Source organism: Mercenaria mercenaria, chromosome 13 (assembly GCF_021730395.1).
Source record: "Mercenaria mercenaria strain notata chromosome 13, MADL_Memer_1, whole genome shotgun sequence".
Taxonomy (NCBI): Eukaryota; Metazoa; Mollusca; class Bivalvia; order Venerida; family Veneridae; genus Mercenaria; species Mercenaria mercenaria.
Window position 1 is genome coordinate 27,851,544 of NC_069373.1, and position 18,287 is coordinate 27,869,830.

The window sequence follows — 18,287 nt, forward strand, 5'->3', positions numbered from 1 at the left end:
TTTTTCTATATTTAACCATGTGACCTAGTTTTAGAACCCAGTTTCAAACTAGTTTGAAATTTTACTGACACGAACATTCAAGCAAAGTTTTATTACGACTGGGTCAAAATTGTGACATCTAATGTTGACAGTTATAACGTTTACGACGCACAACAGACGATAACGGAGGAAGAATGCGACTGGTGATCACAACTGCTAATTTTGAGCACTTTGTGCTAAGGTAAGCAATTAACTGCTTAATGGATGTTCACCAAACTGGGTCAGAAGCAACGTTAGAAGTTCAAGGTCAGGTGAGAAACGTAAGGTTTTCAAGGCCCTTTATAGTACTCATCTAACTCTATTTTACTTCTCAAATTGGTCAAAAAAAAAAAAAAAAAAAGGATAAATTCAATGGAAAATTTCGTCTGTTAATTTTCGGCTCGATTCTTAAGTCAGTTTCTTTAAAAGTCATTAGACAAAATATATGCGCTTGAAATATACAACAAAGCGTAGACTTTAGAACGAAACTTGAACGTCGTGGCCTGAATGATTTTATTATAACTAAAGATAGATACTCAAGTTATTTTTAACTTTAGGTAATGTAAACATTTTTCGAAATTGATCACGCGCCAGTCGTATGTTGTTTATTGACATTTCATAACAATGTTTAATAAGTTTATTTGTTATTTTTTGAAATTGTTTAGCTATATTCTAATATCCAGTCAAGTTTCTTTTCTTCAAACCGGCGGCCGCCTGGTCCTGAAATTGTTCTCGAGCACGGTTAACCATCCCGGTCGATTATAAACTTGATATATACATCCATATAGTTATATAAATGGTTTTCACTTATCCGTCACCGCTGTGACAAAGCGGACGCAGTGGTCCAGTGGTAACACTGTCTGATTACGAAACCTGGGGTCGTGAGTTCGAGCCCCTGCTCGTCCAACTAAAAATTAATAACATTAGGATAAGAGTCCCGTGTATGGGTACTTTACACCTGACACGCTAAAGAACCAGGGAAGCTTCTGGAATTGGAGCGTCTTCCTCCTACTAACATTATACTAACAGTCTTCTGGAGGAGTCATCCTTATGTGTTACCGGTGGCGACTATAAATAAGCTTATATATGTCGTAGGCCAAACTGGAATCTAGGCAGATCCGGAATCAGTCTAGACCAAAAACAGTCTAGAATTCTAGTTTGGTCTAGACTGATTCCGGATCTGCTAAGACCAAACTAGAATTCTAGTTTGGCTAGACCGATTCCGGATCTGCCTAGGCCAAACTGGAATCTTTCTTGTTTAAGAATTAACATATTAGTAGACGCTAGTTTTCACCTCACAGGGGCACCAATATAACAAGGGGTTTTGGTGGTAATGTATATATAGTTTGTATTTTTGTTTCTTTTGGGCATTTATATAATTTATTCTTTCCTAATGGATGGAAAACAGACCATATTATTCAGTTTTCGATTTTAAGAAACAAATAAATATGATTATGACATTTTATTGATAAAATACTTTAAATAACCAAACTTTCACTTCAGCAATAAATACAGATAAGCAAATACTTGCTTTTATAATATAATTTTGGGACATACAATCAAGTACCCTTGTAAATAGAGCTTTTTTCTTATTCTTCAATGCTTTAATGGAAAAAATATAAACCAGAACAATGAACATGGACTTTCATCTACAGGTTATTACATGAGTGTCTTTTCATATTGAATTTACATGTATTAAACGAGTTGAATAAAATAATAAAATGAAAGGCTCTACGAGTTTAATAAATTCAATGTGGAAAGTCACAAATGTAATATTCTTTTTATCACATGTTAGTCTTTCCTGTCGAAACATCAAAAGATCTACTTTCTTTTACTAAGATTAAGATTTCAGTTTGGTCTAGGCAGTTCCAGAATCGGTCTAGCCAAACTAGAATTATAGTTTGGTCTAAGCAGATCCGGAATCAGTACAGCCAAACTAGAATTCTTGTTTGGTCTGGGCAGATCCGGAACTGGTCAAGACCAAACTAGAATTCTAGTTTGGCCTAGACTAAAAGAGAATTCTAGTTTGGTCTAGGCAGATTCCGGATCTGCCTAGATTCCAATTTGGCCTACGACATATGTCTAATTACAAACAAACAAACGTCACCGCTAGCTGTGTATTCGAAACCCAGCTCGGGGTGTAAATTATTGTGCGTGAAAGAATGACACCTGAGATATTCCTCTACTCACTTTATAACCTTGATTATGTCAGTCTTATTCAAACCAAACTCAAAATTAAGAAAAACAAGAGCTGTCGGAGGACAGCAATGCTCGACTATTCAACAGCCTTGTCAATTGAATGAATACAAAAGTCGAAAAAGGGGCATAATTTTGTAAAATGCAAAGTAGAGGTATTGAACCTCTGTACTGCATGTCATATCATGACAGTGAACAAGTGTGTGAAGTTTCAATCCTTTCCAATTTGTGGATACTGAGATACCAGCTTACATACAAAAACTTAACCAAAAACTGCTAAGTCAAAGGGGCATAATTTTGTAAAAATGCAAAGTAGAGTTACGGGACCTTCACAGTGCATGTTAGATCATGACAGTGAACAAGTGTGTGAAGTTTCAATCCAATCCAATTAGTGGATACTGAGATATCAGATTACATACAAAAATTTAACCAAAAACTGCTAAGTCGAAAAAGGGGCATAATTTTGAAAAAAAATAGTAGAGTTACGGGACTTGCTTAGTGCATGTCAGATCATGACAGTGAACAAGTATGTGAAGTTTCAATCCATTCCCATTAGTAAGTACTGAGATACCAGCTTACATACAAAACCTTAACCAAAAATTTCTAAGTCGAAAAAGGGGCATAATTTTGTAAAAAAAGCAAAATAGAGTTATGGAACCTGTGCATTGTAGGTCAGTTCATCACAGTGTATAAGTGTGTGAAGTTTCAATCCATTCCCACAAGTGGTTACTGAGTTACCAGCTTACATACAAAACCTTAACCAAAAATTTCTAAGTCGAAAAAGGGGCATAATTTTGTAAAAAGGCAAAAAAGAGTTATGGAACCTGTGCAATGTAAGTCAGTTTGTCACAGTGAATAAGTGTGTGAAGTTTCAATCCATTCCCACAAGTGATTACTGAGATACCAGCTTACATACAAAACCTTAACCAAAATCGGGACGCGGACGCGGACGCCGACGCCGACGCCGACGCATGGGCGAGTCCAATAGCTCTACTATTCTATGAATAGTCGAGCTAAAAATGTAATGGGTGTATAATGAATGCAAACTATAGATTGTGCACCGATTTAATAATTACGTTTAACGTTTTCATAGAATGATATACAAGCAAAAACAAGGTTAGGGTTAGCCATCAACTATACATAACAAGAGATCACAGAGTGATCTTGGCGCCCACCAATGTGCCATTTTTGAGTGTTCCAAATTTCAAGACTTACTGACTAGCTCAAGGTCAAATTTCATTTCCGTACACAACACTTTGCATGTGGTCCAAATTCGAAAGCTGTAGCTTGAGTAATGTGAAGGTAGGTCACGAGATCAATTTCATGGACAAAGTTCTTTGTACACAAAACTATGCATGTGCATCAAGTTTGAAGGCTGTAGTTTGAGAAATTTGAAGGTAGGTCACTAGGTCAATCTTAAGGTCAAAGCTTATTTCGGTACACAAAACTATGCAAGTGGTCCAAATTTGAAGGCTGTAGCTTGAGAAATGTGAAAGTAGGTCACTAGGTCAAAATCAATGTCAAATTACACTTCAGATTACAAATCTATACATGTAGTCCAAATTAAAAGCCTGATCCTTCAAAAATGTGAAAGTAGGTCACAAGGTCAATGTCAAGGTTAAAGTTTGTTTCGGTACACAATCCTATGCATGTGGTCTAAATTTGAAGCCTGTAGCTACAGAAATGTGAAAGTAGGTCACTAGGTCAATCTTAAGGTCAAAGTTCATTTCGGTACACAAAATTATGCAAGTGGTCCAACTTTAAAGGCTGTAGCTCGAGAAATGTGAAAGTAGGTCACTAGGTCAAAATCAAGGTCAAATTTTATTTCGGAACACAGAACTTTGCATGTGGTCCAAATCTGAAGCCTGTACCTTCAAAAATGTGAAAGTAGGTCACTAGGTCCATGTAAAGGTCAAAGTTTGTTTCGGTACACAAAACTATGCATGTGGTCCAAATTTGAAGGCTGTAGCTTGAGAAATGTGAAAGTAGGTCACTAGGTCAAAATCAAGGTCAAATTTCATTTCGGAACACGAAACTATGCATGTGGTCCAAATTTGAAGCCTGTACCTTCAAAAATGTGAAAGTAGGTCACTAGGTCAATGTCAAGGTCAAAGTTTTTTTCAGTGCACAAAACTATGCTTGTGGTCCAAATCTGAAGGCTGTAGCTACAGAAATGTGAAAGTAGGTCGCTAGGTCAAAATCAAGGTCAACTCATGTCAAGGTTCATCTTGCCACTCAAAACCATACATGTGGTCCAAATATGAATGTTGTAGGTTATTGACAAGAAGATTTTAAAAGCTTTTCCCTATATAAGTCTATATTAACTATGTGACCCCCAGGGCGGGGCCATATTTGACCCTAGGGGGATAATTTCAACAAACTTGGTAGAGAACCACTAGATGATGCTACATTACAAATGCCAAAGCCCTAGGCTTTGTGGTTTGGACAAGAAGATTTTCAAAGTTTTTCCCTATATAAGTCTATGTAAACTATGTCACCCCGGGCCGGGGCCATATTTGACCCTAGGGACATAATTTGAACAATCTTCGTAGAAGACCACTAGATGATGTCATATACAAAATATCAAAGCCCTAGGCCTTGTGGTTTTGAACAAGAGGTTTTTCAAAGTTTTTCCCTATATAAGTCTATATAAACCATGTGATCCCCGGGGCGGGGCCTTATTAGACCCCAGGGAAATAATTTGAATCATCTTGGTAGAGGGCCACTAGATGATGCTTCATACCAAATATCAAAGCTCTAGGCTCTGTGGTTTTGGACAAGAAGATTTTCAAAGTTTTTCCCTATATATATCTATGTAAATTATAGAAATAAACAAAGTGCCATAACTCACTTTAAAATTGTTGAATCAGTCTGATTTTCAGGGGGACACAACTATGGTATCAATACATCATTCTGACAAAGTTTGGTCAAAATCCCTCTGGTAGTTTCTGAGGAGATGCGATCACGAGAAATTGTTAACGGACGGAAGGACAGAAGGACGGACGGAAGGACGACGGACCATGGACGCAGAGTGATTTGAATAGCCCACCATCTGATGATGGTGGGCTAAAAAGACTTTCAAGAAAGTTAACAAACACATATAAAAATAAACAGCATATGGTTATAGGCCAACATATTTCATGTATAAAAAATCTGCACCAAATATCTGCACCAGATATAAGCACGAACGCATATTATTCAGTATTTGCAAATAAATACATGACCTGCAGTGAACGATTTGGAAATGAAAGACACCGTTATGTAATGATTCTATCATTAAAACACGATATTTTTCCATCATAAGAAACGAATCTTCAAAGTGTACCTCCTACTATTATAATCAGAATATTGGCCCTAAAACAACTGATCACAGACAAATGTCATTGCATTAAAGGTATACTATACTAACATACAGCACAAAATAAAACTCCCAGCACCATTTATGTTTTTTTTTTTTGCGTACACATATGGGTAGGTTTCTTACGTGCAAGACTGGCACATGTGTCATGTATAAAATATATTTTCTGACTAATGCCCTATAATGCACAAAGTTTTGTGTCACTTTCAAGAAAAATATGAAAATTACAGTCAAAATAATACGTCTGCTACAGCCAGGAACGCGCAACATCCGAATGAGCACAGCATTAAGCGTCCGTGGTAGTAACGTCGCTCGGAAAGTTTCGTTTTGTATGGCACACGATCCAGCATGGCTTCTTCCGGTCGGAAGAAAGCCCGGACAACATCGCAGTATAGTTTCCATAAATAGGCTGTAAGGTCCAACATAGCTGAATTGTCAGGACGGACGAATACTCCAGCAAAAACAGATGAGCACATGGCTACGTTTGCCACTTGTTGCAGCCATTGCGCAGCGGAAACGTTTCTTGTCAAAACATAACTTGATACGTATAAAACGTAAATTGGACCAAGTTTACTCCGAACATCTTGCAGTTTTGTTTTCAGCCATAGCGGTTTACGAAGAAATTGTGGAATGGCAGCGACAAGTATCCTGATATTTGTCCAATATGGAATGACAAGGCCAGTTCTTCCGGCATATCTAGCGTCCAGAATGGCCAACAGCAGTAGACAAAAGAAGTCCAGTTTCATGGCAGTTTTAAACCATTCTCTGTCTTTGGAAGTTGTGTACCACAGAACAGTCATTGATACACATATTCCTACACAAGAAGAAACCGGATATTTTTCTATATGTTCAAGAAAAAGTCCAAGTAGCGCCAGGGCACCGACAATGGGCAATTTATCTTCTCGGAATGTTTTCTTATAGAACACTGTAGCCGCCGCGGCAAATGCACACGAAGAGCACAGCTGTGGAATGTTTAAAATTTCCGACATTTTTCTTTTTTTTTGAACTTTAATAGCTTCCTTTTCTTAGTATGCAATATAAGCGGACTTTCAAAATGGTGTCCTTCGATCCGCTGTCTAATTTCCTGTTATGTTTAATGTGCATGCAAAACGTACTTATATATTGTTTTAAAGGTAAAAAGAAACAAGGATAGATATTATTGGTCTATTTTCTGGTATTTTCTTTAAATCTAAAAATAGATTATTATATCAGCTGGAAAATACTCTGATAATTCACGATAGTAATGTTGGTATATCACGTGCATTTTTCGAAAATTGTACGTACGTAGCCCATGTAAAATGAGTGCGTATAACGGAACCAGTAAACCTCTTTTTTTTTGTTTTCAAGAGAGCATGACTTAGCGATCATGGACGTACACTGGATGGACAGCAAACATTTGAATACAAGAAAATATAACCGTGAAATACATGATAACGGTTCCGAACTCCAATATGCCCCTGCATAACGACCTAATTATGCGTGCTACTCCCAATAAACGGCTTTACAAAAAAGAAATAGCAGGTATTTGACACGCCTCCGAAAAGTAATATACATTATAAGTAGTCAATAATTCTTTTTTTTTTCGAAAGAAGCAGGAATAGATCTATATTTATTTATGGTTTAACCTGTTTAAAATATCCACTAAAATGAGCTATTACCTACACACACAATAACTTCTCTAGGGTACACAATAACTTATCTAGGGTGAAGTTGGCAGTACAGCAGCAGTAGCTGGTGCCACTTCACGCCGATGCTGATGTACTTTTCAGCATTTACTTTGAAACTTTTCTTTAGAATGTTGATGAATGATTTTTACTTACGTTTCATGTCGAGGCAAGATTTGTATTACCTGCACCGAGCTGAACTTCGGGCACCTGGAAATAAAATGTACAGTACATTTTGAAATAAGTTATGCATTTAGTATTATGTTGTGGTATTATGTTGTAGTATTATATTTTCGATGTAATTTGATTCATCTTACTACCACATCAAGTTTTTAAAAAGTCACTAAACTACGCATAGAGGTTGTGTTTTTAGAAAACGTATAAATAACATTTAAAATCAAAGCCCTGAGAGGACTGTAGGGAAGCTTATAGCTGAACCGGTCTGAATTTTAATCGAGAAGCCAGGCAAGAAAAGATTCCATCATTTTGCAATATTTCACTAAATGCTTCCAGGTTTTTGAACTCATTGAACCCAAAAAGTAATCCACATCCAGACCAAAGTCAGTAAAGGTTTCTCAAATCATAATCTTTGACATGACTCTAGATCTAATAGGGAACCAATGTCTGTATGTATGAAGTCTGATCATAAGTAAAACAGACGAAGGCCTTAAAGGTCGCTTTGACCTCGACAACAAAATCAGTAGGGGTTGTTTATGTCTTTGGCAAGGTTCTAAGAAAGTCAAACCGGACTAGACTGAAAGCAGGTTCGATCATGGCAGGATCTTCCAAAGTGAGATGTTAATGCATAAAACCAAGAGAACAAACAGAGAAATTGTTAAAATATTTATTTTCTAAACTGTGTAACAAATTTTTAAAATCTTACAAACCTGTGTAACAAATTTTTAAAGTTCTTACAAAACTATGTAACACATTTTTAAAAATCTTACAAGAAAACAAAGTGAGATTAAAAATTCAGTATGTTGAAGGCCCAATATTTTCTACATGTCAAAAAATCCAACTGATTCACTTAATAGTACTGTGTGCGCACTTGAAAATAATTGGGCCAGACTAGCAGCATATCAACAAAATACCACAAGAGGGTTGGCAAGACTAGCATCATATCAGTAATATAAAAGAAGACAGTGGCTACGATTACGGGATCGTAATCCTAGCCTCCGGTTCTAGGATTACGGAAGTTCTGTATTCAGTCTAGACAACCCTTTGAGGATAGACTAGGATTACGAAAGTATTTAAGAGTTATCAAATATATGTTAAGACTTGCATAAATGGTGTTGTAAACTTACTTATTATACTTAAAATAGCGAAAATGAAATTAAAAAAGAAACGTATACGTAGGGCTGTCATCTATAGAAACGATATCGATGTATCAACGATATTTTTTTGTCGATCGATTATCGATTCCCATTTCCAAAATCGATATTTTACAGAGAGAAAAAACTATCCAGATAAATACTCAGACCCTCAAAAACTATTAAGTTCACAAAGTTGTAAATTTAGATAAATGCAAAAGAGAAGTGAAGGCAAAATAAAAATGAAAGATTTTATTAATCTTTATTTATTTCTTTTATTTCATAAATACAACACAATCAAACAGTAATATGAAAAATAGGCAATAAAACTAAAAATAGCATTTACAGGAAGGTATATAGTATGCATACGAACAAATAGATTGTTAATCTAACTTAATAATCGATATATCGATGTATCGTCGATATTTGTCTTCTGATATATCGGTATCGTCGATATGCCCAAGACCCAATCAATGACAGCCCTACGTATACGGATGTTTATTTCGCCCGATTCTATACGCGCGGAAATCTAAAGTGACAGGCAAAATCAAATTATAAAATTGAAAGTATATTTTTGAAAATCCTTTTGAGCTATTATTGAAAATATAATTCTTCGTTTGTCTGCAAATTAAAAAAAAATGATAATAAATATATTAAGTATAAACAACTCATCAAATTTAAAGTATAGAAACTTTGACTCTGATATTTCTATAATATTTCCGCGCGCCGCCATCAATATATCTTTTAAGATTATACTAACCCAAAATGACTGATCGATAACACGAAATAATAAGAAGGCAATGAAGAAAACGCTATTTGAAGTGAAATAAGTAAGTTTACAACATCATTTATGCATGTCCTAACATACATTTGGTGCCTCTTAAATTCTTCCGTAATCCTAGCCTATCCTCAAAGGGTTGTCTAGGAATACGGAACTTCCGTAATCCTAAAAGGCCTAACTAAACTAAAGGAACCAGCGTGGGAGCCATCTGGTCTAGTCGCGTAATGGCTTCCAGGTATTTGAACACTAATTTTTCACTTGGCCTGGCAACAGAGGTCTAAACTGAAGCTAGTTTCTGTTTAAATTTCATTGTGGATGTATTTGAGTAGGTTGTATTTGGTGAAGTGAAGCTCAATTTTAGTATGAGTAGTACTTCCAGGTCACAGCATTGTGATTTTGATGTCAGTTTACAGTAAGCAAATGTGACCAGAGAAATCTCTCTTAGAAGATACATGACCCCTACTTATCTCTTCATTTTATATCAGTTTTATCATAACTCTTTAAAACGAGGTAAGGATTTGTTCTCTGAAATGGGTCTAGCTATGTTTGGTAGCTCTTTCTAAACGGTCAGTTTTATATAGAATATATAGGGAAAACTATTTAGCTAATTGTGACCTAGAATCGGAGGCTAGGATTACGGTACCGTATTCGTAGCCACTGCCATCTGGAACAACTGATACGGGGACTGGAAACCGGCTTTTATCTTATCTTATGCTGTCGTCCAATCGAAGCGTATGCCGTAGGTTATTCTGCTATTACTCAAACACTTACGCCTTACAGTTCAGTGAAATCTGGGAAAGCATTTGTTGAATTTTTTGTTGAAAACAAAAGTTCTGCCATGAAATTATTGCCTGCATCTGTTTTTAAATGGAAAATATCTACATTAATGTTAATGTTACTTTTCGCCCTGCCCGCCCGCTTAGCTCAAAAGGTAAGAGCGTTGGTCTACGGATCTCGGGGTCGCGAGTTCGATCCTCGAGCGGGGCGTATGTTCTCCGTGACTATTTGATGAACGACATTGTGTCTGATTCATGTGGGGAAGTTGGCAGTTACTTGCGGAGAACAGGTTTGTACTGGTACAGAATCCAGGAACACTGGTTAGGTTAACTGCCTGCCGTTACATGACTGAAATACTGTTGAAAAACGGCGTTAAACCCAAAACAAACCAAACAAACCAAAACTTTTCGCCCTGTGAAAATGGCTAAATCTAGACTTGTCTTACCCAGAGAGAAAGATGTCGTTTTTTAAATGATATTTGCCTTGTTGATTCAGGGTATTTAGAACAAAAAAAATAGGACATATTTTAATAAAAATAGCAAGTCAAAACTGTAAACTGTTGCCTGAAAATATTTGTTTATGATATTGCTCGGTTCTTCACCATTTAAATGCGTGTTAAACTTAGATGATTTTCTGCAGTTTTATCTAAAAGTTCGGAATACTAAATGTAACTTCGTTGTCGGCCTTTTAAAAAAATATTGTTATTTTAATTTAAATACATTGTATTTTTCACACATCAGTTTTAAGATTAAATTTATTAAACTAATTTTTGGAGTTTAAACAACAATTTCGTTTGAAACATTTCCTACGTTCAAGAAGAATGTTTGTTTCTGTATGTAGAAATCTGACATTATAAACAATAATTATAATTATGGCTCTACAAGATTAAGAAAAGTGTCAGCTTTCTGTTATTTTCCATTTTTTTTTCAAATCCAACAAAAATCGGCCCTTTGATAAAGGTTTGAAGTTACGTGGTAAAATATTTCTTCAGGGAAGTGAGCTCGAGTTAATTCATAATAATTAAGCATATCACCACATGCAGTCGCATGCTGCTTTTGCTTCAGAATCCCTTTAGATCAATCTCTGATCATCTAATTGTCGCCACTTAACATGTGACTGGTAAACCCTTTGAACAATAAGTGTTATAGATCCATGATTAACATGAGGTAATATGCTAATTACACGCTAATCGATAGTGGCGGAAACAAAATATCTATCGCTAACGACTGGTCGATATTTACAGGTATGGACGACAGCATAATACAGATAAATGTATTGATTTATACGGAGTTTCTCTCCCCGTATTAGACCTTCCTGCTGCCATATAAGAAAAGAGTCCAAATGGCATTTTTAATTATAAGTGATTACTGATTTTTGCAAATGCTTCATAAAAAAATCTATATCCGTGATTTTCACGTTATAAAGATTGGTGCTACCGACGACTTATATTTTAGCGGATTAATTAATATAGTTTTCCGTGAGTCATTCACCTTGGTCACATGACAAATATTTACCGCATAATTAAAGTAGTTCAATGCGTAGACAAAAATCAATACATTTATAAAATTTACAAGTGTATCCTATCAAAACCACATTTTTTATTTAGAAATTAATTAGTGTTCACATTTATTGCATATCCACAATAAACTGCATCGATCTGTTTACTCTCATATCTTTCAATTCCTTGTAAGTATTGAACTACTTTTACGGCACATGCGTGGAGAAAGGTAGCGCTGAACCGGAACCATGTGTTCTTGGTCTTGGTCATGTGATAAATATTTACGTCGTAAAGTAGTACAACGCGTAGACAAAGTTCTTTACTAGAACTTATAATCCTTGCCATATTTTTCTTTACAAATCATAAGTGTTCACATTTGTTGCATATGCTAAATAAATGGTATCGATCTGTTTACTCTCAGACTCTTGAATTTCATAGAAGTACTGAACTACTTTTATAGCGTATGTATGGAGAAAGGTAGCCAGGCTAGGAGAAAGGTAGTAACGGCATTTGTAACTACAATTTCACAAATGTCGGTATACGTAGTGAAGCCTACGCTTCCCAAAAACACAAATCTGTGGAGGTTACATACCTCAAAAATATTTAATGCTCTTTTTCTTTAGGGCAAACAAAGGCATTATTTTGTTTTTACTGGCATTTTCTTCATCGATGTTTGTTAATTCTCGGCATAATCATTAATAGTTTGACTGTATTGAAATGTTGAAAACTGATCAACAAGATCAAGCTGTATGATAATTCGTAAACACTATTTCAGTAAAAGTGCTGGTTTGCTGTGTCAGAGTGCCTCTTAGTCTGGAAACAGAAAATGTTGAATAAATGAAAATTGGTCAACGCCAGAACAAAATACGTCACGTTTTTTTCCTCGGGAAACTATATCGTGTTAGGCCTTAGAGGAATCATTACGGTAGAACCTATTGCTAAGGACGGTGGATGTAAGACCGAGATCGCCGTTACGTCACGCATCAATACCTGTTTATCTGGTGGTGGGCAAAACAAATGTTTTTACATAGTTTGTGTATGGGATCGGAATTTTTAATAACTTTTTCGCTCATTTATGGATTTTGAAAATTCAAAAAGTTTTGAAATGCTTACGATTTTCATATTTTCTCGTTTAAATATCTTTTTAAAATGAATAACCACTTTAAATGACATATGATTTTAATAGCGGCGTAGCGATGCTCCAAACTTTTAGAAATTTAAGCGTTCATAATTAATCCATTTTACTTCAAAATGATAATTAAAGTAATCAGTAAATTGTTCGTTTTATATCCTTTCAATTGATCATAAAAATATTGATATCAATTATGTTTTAAGAATGTTTAAGCCGTTAGAAAAACAGCACTGTTTACAAAAAAAAACATCGACGCTCGGCGTCTGCCCACCCGATCATTGTCTTATCAGTTCTAAAAATAGAAAATACAACAGATTTGTATACAAACACGATCTCTCCTATAGGTATGGTCGGTCATATTAGGACTTATTGCTGGAATCGTCAAGGCAGAACTTATTTGTAGGAACTGTATGTGCAGTTGTTGGAACTGTACGTGCTAGACCTAAAGGGAATCACCGTGGAAGAAGTTCTTTAGGAAATGTGCGTGCTAGATCTTTTGGGAATCATCATAGAAGAACTCTTTTTCAGGAACGTACGTGCTAGATCTTATGGGAACCGTCATGGTAGAACAAATTGCTAGGGACTGTACGTGCTAGACGTTATAGGAATCGTCATGGCAAGACTTTATGCTACTGCTAGGGACTGAATGTGCTAGACGTTATAGGAATCGTCATGGCAAGACTTTATGCTTCTGCTAGGGACTTAACGTGCTAGACCTTATAGGAATCGTCATGGCAAGACCTTATGCTACTGCTAGGGACTTAACTTGCTAGACGTTATAGGAATCGTCATGGCAAGACTTTATGCTACTGCTAGGGACTCAACGTGCTAGACGTTATAGGAATCGTCATGGCAAAACTTTATGCTTCTGCTAGGGACTCAACATGCTAGACGTTATAGGAATCGTCATGGCAAGACTTTATGCTATTGCTAGGGACTTTACGTGATAGACGTTATAGGAATCGTCATGGCAAGACTTTATGCTACTGCTAGGGACTCAACGTGCTAGACGTTATAGGAATCGTCATGCTACTGCCAGGAAATGTGCATGCGTATATCTTATAGGAATCATCATAGCAGGACTTTATGCTACTGCTAGGGACTGTACGTACTAGATCTTACAGGAATCGTCATGGCAGGACTTTATGCTACTGCTAGGGACTGTACGTACTAGATCTTACAGGAATCGTCATGGCAGGGGTTTATGCTACTGCTAGGGACTGTACGTACTAGATCTTACAGGAATCGTCATGGCAGGGCTTTATGCTACTGCTAGGGACTGTGCATGCGTATATCTTATACGAATCGTCATAGCAAGACTTTATGCTACTGCTAGGGACTGTACGTACTAGATCTTATAGGAATCATCATAGCAAGACTTTATGCTACTGCCAGGAAATGTGCATGCGTATATCTTATAGGAATCATCATAGCAGGACTTTATGCTACTGCTAGGGACTGTATGTACTAGATCTTACAGGAATCATCATAGCAGGACTTTATGCTACTGCTAGGGACTGTATGTACTAGATCTTACAGGAATCGTCATGGCAAGACTTTATGCTACTGCTAGGGACTGTACCTACTAGATCTTACAGGAATCGTCATGGCAGGACTTTATGCTACTGCTAGGGACTGTACGTACTAGATCTTATAGGAATCGTCATGGCAGGGCTTTATGCTACTGCTAGGGACTGTACGTACTAGATCTTACAGGAATCGTCATGGCAAGACTTTATGCTACTGCTAGGGACTGTACGTACTAGATCTTACAGGAATCGTCATGGCAGGAATTTATGCTACTGCTAGGGACTGTACGTACTAGATCTTACAGGAATCGTCATGGCAGGGCTTTATGCTACTGCTAGGGACTGTACGTACTAGATCTTACAGGAATCGTCATGGCAGGGCTTTATGCTACTGCCAGGAAATGTGCATGCGTATATCTTATAGGAATCATCATAGCAGGACTTTATGCTACTGCTAGGGACTGTATGTACTAGATCTTACAGGAATCGTCATGGCAGGACTTTATGCTACTGCTAGGGACTGTACGTACTAGATCTTACAGGAATCGTCATGGCAGGGCTTTATGCTACTGCTAGGGACTGTACGTACTAGATCTTACAGGAATCGTCATGGCAGGGCTTTATGCTACTGCTAGGGACTGTACGTACTAGATCTTATAGGAATCGTCATGGCAGGGCTTTATGCTACTGCTTGGGACTGTACGTACTAGATCTTACAGGAATAGTCATGGCAGGGCTTTATGCTACTGCTAGGGACTGTACGTACTAGATCTTACAGGAATCGTCATGGCAGGGCTTTATGCTACTGCTAGGGACTGTACGTACTAGATCTTACAGGAATCGTCATGGCAGGGCTTTATGCTACTGCTAGGGACTGTGCGTACTAGATCTTACAGGAATCGTCATGGCAGGGCTTTATGCTACTGCTAGGGACTGTACGTACTAGATCTTACAGGAATCGTCATGGCAGGACTTTATGCTACTGCTAGGGACTGTACGTACTAGATCTTACAGGAATCGTCATGGCAGGGCTTTATGCTACTGCCAGGAAATGTGCATGCGTATATCTTATAGGAATCATCATAGCAGGACTTTATGCTACTGCTAGGGACTGTACGTACTAGATCTTACAGGAATCGTCATGGCAGGACTTTATGCTACTGCTAGGGACTGTACGTACTAGATCTTACAGGAATCGTCATGGCAGGGCTTTATGCTACTGCTAGGGACTGTACGTACTAGATGGTCATGGCAGGGCTTTATGCTACTGCTAGGGACTGTACGTACTAGATCTTACAGGAATGGTCATGGCAGGGTCATGGCAGGGCTTTATGCTACTGCTAGGGACTGTACGTACTAGATCTTACAGGAATCGTCATGGCAGGATTAATGCTACTGCTAGGGACTGTACGTACTAGATCTTACAGGAATCGTCATGGCAGGGCTTTATGCTACTGCTAGGGACTGTACATCTAGATCTTACAGGAATCGTCATGGCAGGGCTCTATGCTACTGCTAGGGACTGTACGTACTAGATCTTACAGGAATCGTCATGGCAGGGCTCTATGCTACTGCTAGGGACTGTACGTACTAGATCTTACAGGAATCGTCATGGCAGGGCTCTATGCTACTGCTAGGGACTGTACGTACTAGATCTTACAGGAATCGTCATGGCAGGGCTTTATGCTACTGCTAGGGACTGAACGTACTAGATCTTAAAGGAATCGTCATGGCGTCATGGCAGGGCTTTATGCTACTGCTAGGGACTGTATGTACTAGATCTTACAGGAATCGTCATGGCAGGGCTTTATGCTACTGCTAGGGACTGTACTTACTAGATCTTATAGGAATCCTCATGGCAGGGCTTTATGCTACTGCTAGGGACTGTATGTACTAGATCTTAAAGGAATCGTCATGGCAGGGCTTTATGCTACTGTTAGGGACTGTACGTACTAGATCTTACAGGAAAATATCATGGCAGGACTTTATGCTACTGCTAGGAAATGTGCGTAGAGGTCCACCTTATAGGAATCGTCATGGCAGGGCTTTATGCTACTGCTAGGGACTGTACGTACTAGATCTTATAGGAATCGTCATGGCAGGGCTTTATGCTACTGCTAGGGACTGTACGTACTAGATCTTATAGGAATCGCCATGGCAGGGCTTTATGCTACTGCTAGGGACTGTACGTACTAGATCTTAAAGGAATCGTCATGGCAGGGCTTTATGCTACTGCTAGGGACTGTACGTACTAGATCTTAAAGGAATCGTCATGGCAGGGCTTTATGCTACTGCTAGGGACTGTACGTACTAGATCTTATAGGAATCGTCATGGCAGGAATTTATGCTACTGCTAGGGACTGTACGTACTAGATCTTATAGGAATCGTCATGGCAGGGCTTTATGCTACTGCTAGGGACTGTATGTACTAGATCTTACAGGAATCGTCATGGCAGGGCTTTATGCTACTGCTAGGGACTGTATGTACTAGATCTTAAAGGAATCGTCATGGCAGGGCTTTATGCTACTGTTAGGGACTGTACGTACTAGATCTTTTAGGAATCATCATGGCAGGACTTTATGCTACTGCTAGGTAATGTGCGTGCTTGGCCTTATAGAAATCGTCATGGCAGGACTTTATGCTACTGCTAGGGACTGTGCGTGCTAGATCTTATAGGAATCGTCATGGCAGGACTTTATGCTACTGCTAGGGACTGTGCGTGCTAGATCTTATAGGAATTGTCATAGCAGGACTTTATGCTACTGCTAGGGACTGTACGTACTAGATCTTATAGGAATCATCATAGCAAGACTTTATGCTACAGTAAATAAATGCTAAGGAATGTGCATGCCAGATCTTATAGGAATCGTCATGACAGTACTTTATTCGAGACGCAGTGTTTGGTAAAGTTATCTTTAATTATACTAGGCTCACTCGCAAAGACTTTCATACTTTAAGGACAGCAAATCTGCATTATACTCGACTGTAAAAATCTTAAAAGTTAAAATTCAAGATTACAGAAAATCAGATATCATTGTCGGTGTATATGCACTGCCATATATATGCACTACCTTTGGATGTTTTCTCTCATTAAATCTAAAAAGCTGAAAAGCAGTGGTAGGCTTGTCAATATGGGGGTTCAGAAACCTTAATTTCCAGAAACTGTTAACAATGTGAAAATCCATCAGTATTCATAACTGTACAAAAAATTATATCAACATGTATATATCGGTGAAGGAAATTTGCTGGTAGATTGCGAATATCAACTTGTTTTACAACGCTTATAATGTGGAGGTCCACCTGATTACACAGAACAGAACGGAACAGATGGCAAGATTTTATGCAACTGCTACAGACTGTATGTGCTGGCCCTCATAGGAATCGTCATGGCACTGCTAGGGACAGTACGTCCTAGGCATTAGGGGAATCATCATGGTAAAACTAATTTGTAGGGACTGTACGTGCTTGAAGTAGTCTTGCGACGGCATACATAGTAAAGTCCTTATGAAGCAGAGGTTTGCATCATTTACTGAACAGATGCACTGCATGAGGGAGGACTTACATGGGCTGATGCAGTAAATGATATGACTAAAATATTATCCTGTTTTAATGCTAACCTGTAACCATGGTAACAGTTACTGCTGCAGACAGTAGGATGGTGTTTTTTCTGGACATCCTTATATTGGTACTTCAGTCTGCAGTAAATACACATCTATCATATCAAGTGGCAAACCAGTCTGGAAAAGTGCTGTTTATTGAGGTTTTTTTTCCCTTAATTACAAAAATTAGAAATCAAATACCCAATAAATGAATTTTGACAATCATAATTCAACCAGTAATGTGCTGGTATTCTCTTGACAAAAATGACTATTTAAATATGGGAAGCTGGGTGTTTATTTGAGAGGAGTTGTTATAAGGTTGATTATCAGGGGGTTATACAGTATACTGTAATTATTCACAACTTTCATTCAACATCTAACAATACAGATTTGATTTAACTGAAATTAAGTGCACATCATTGGA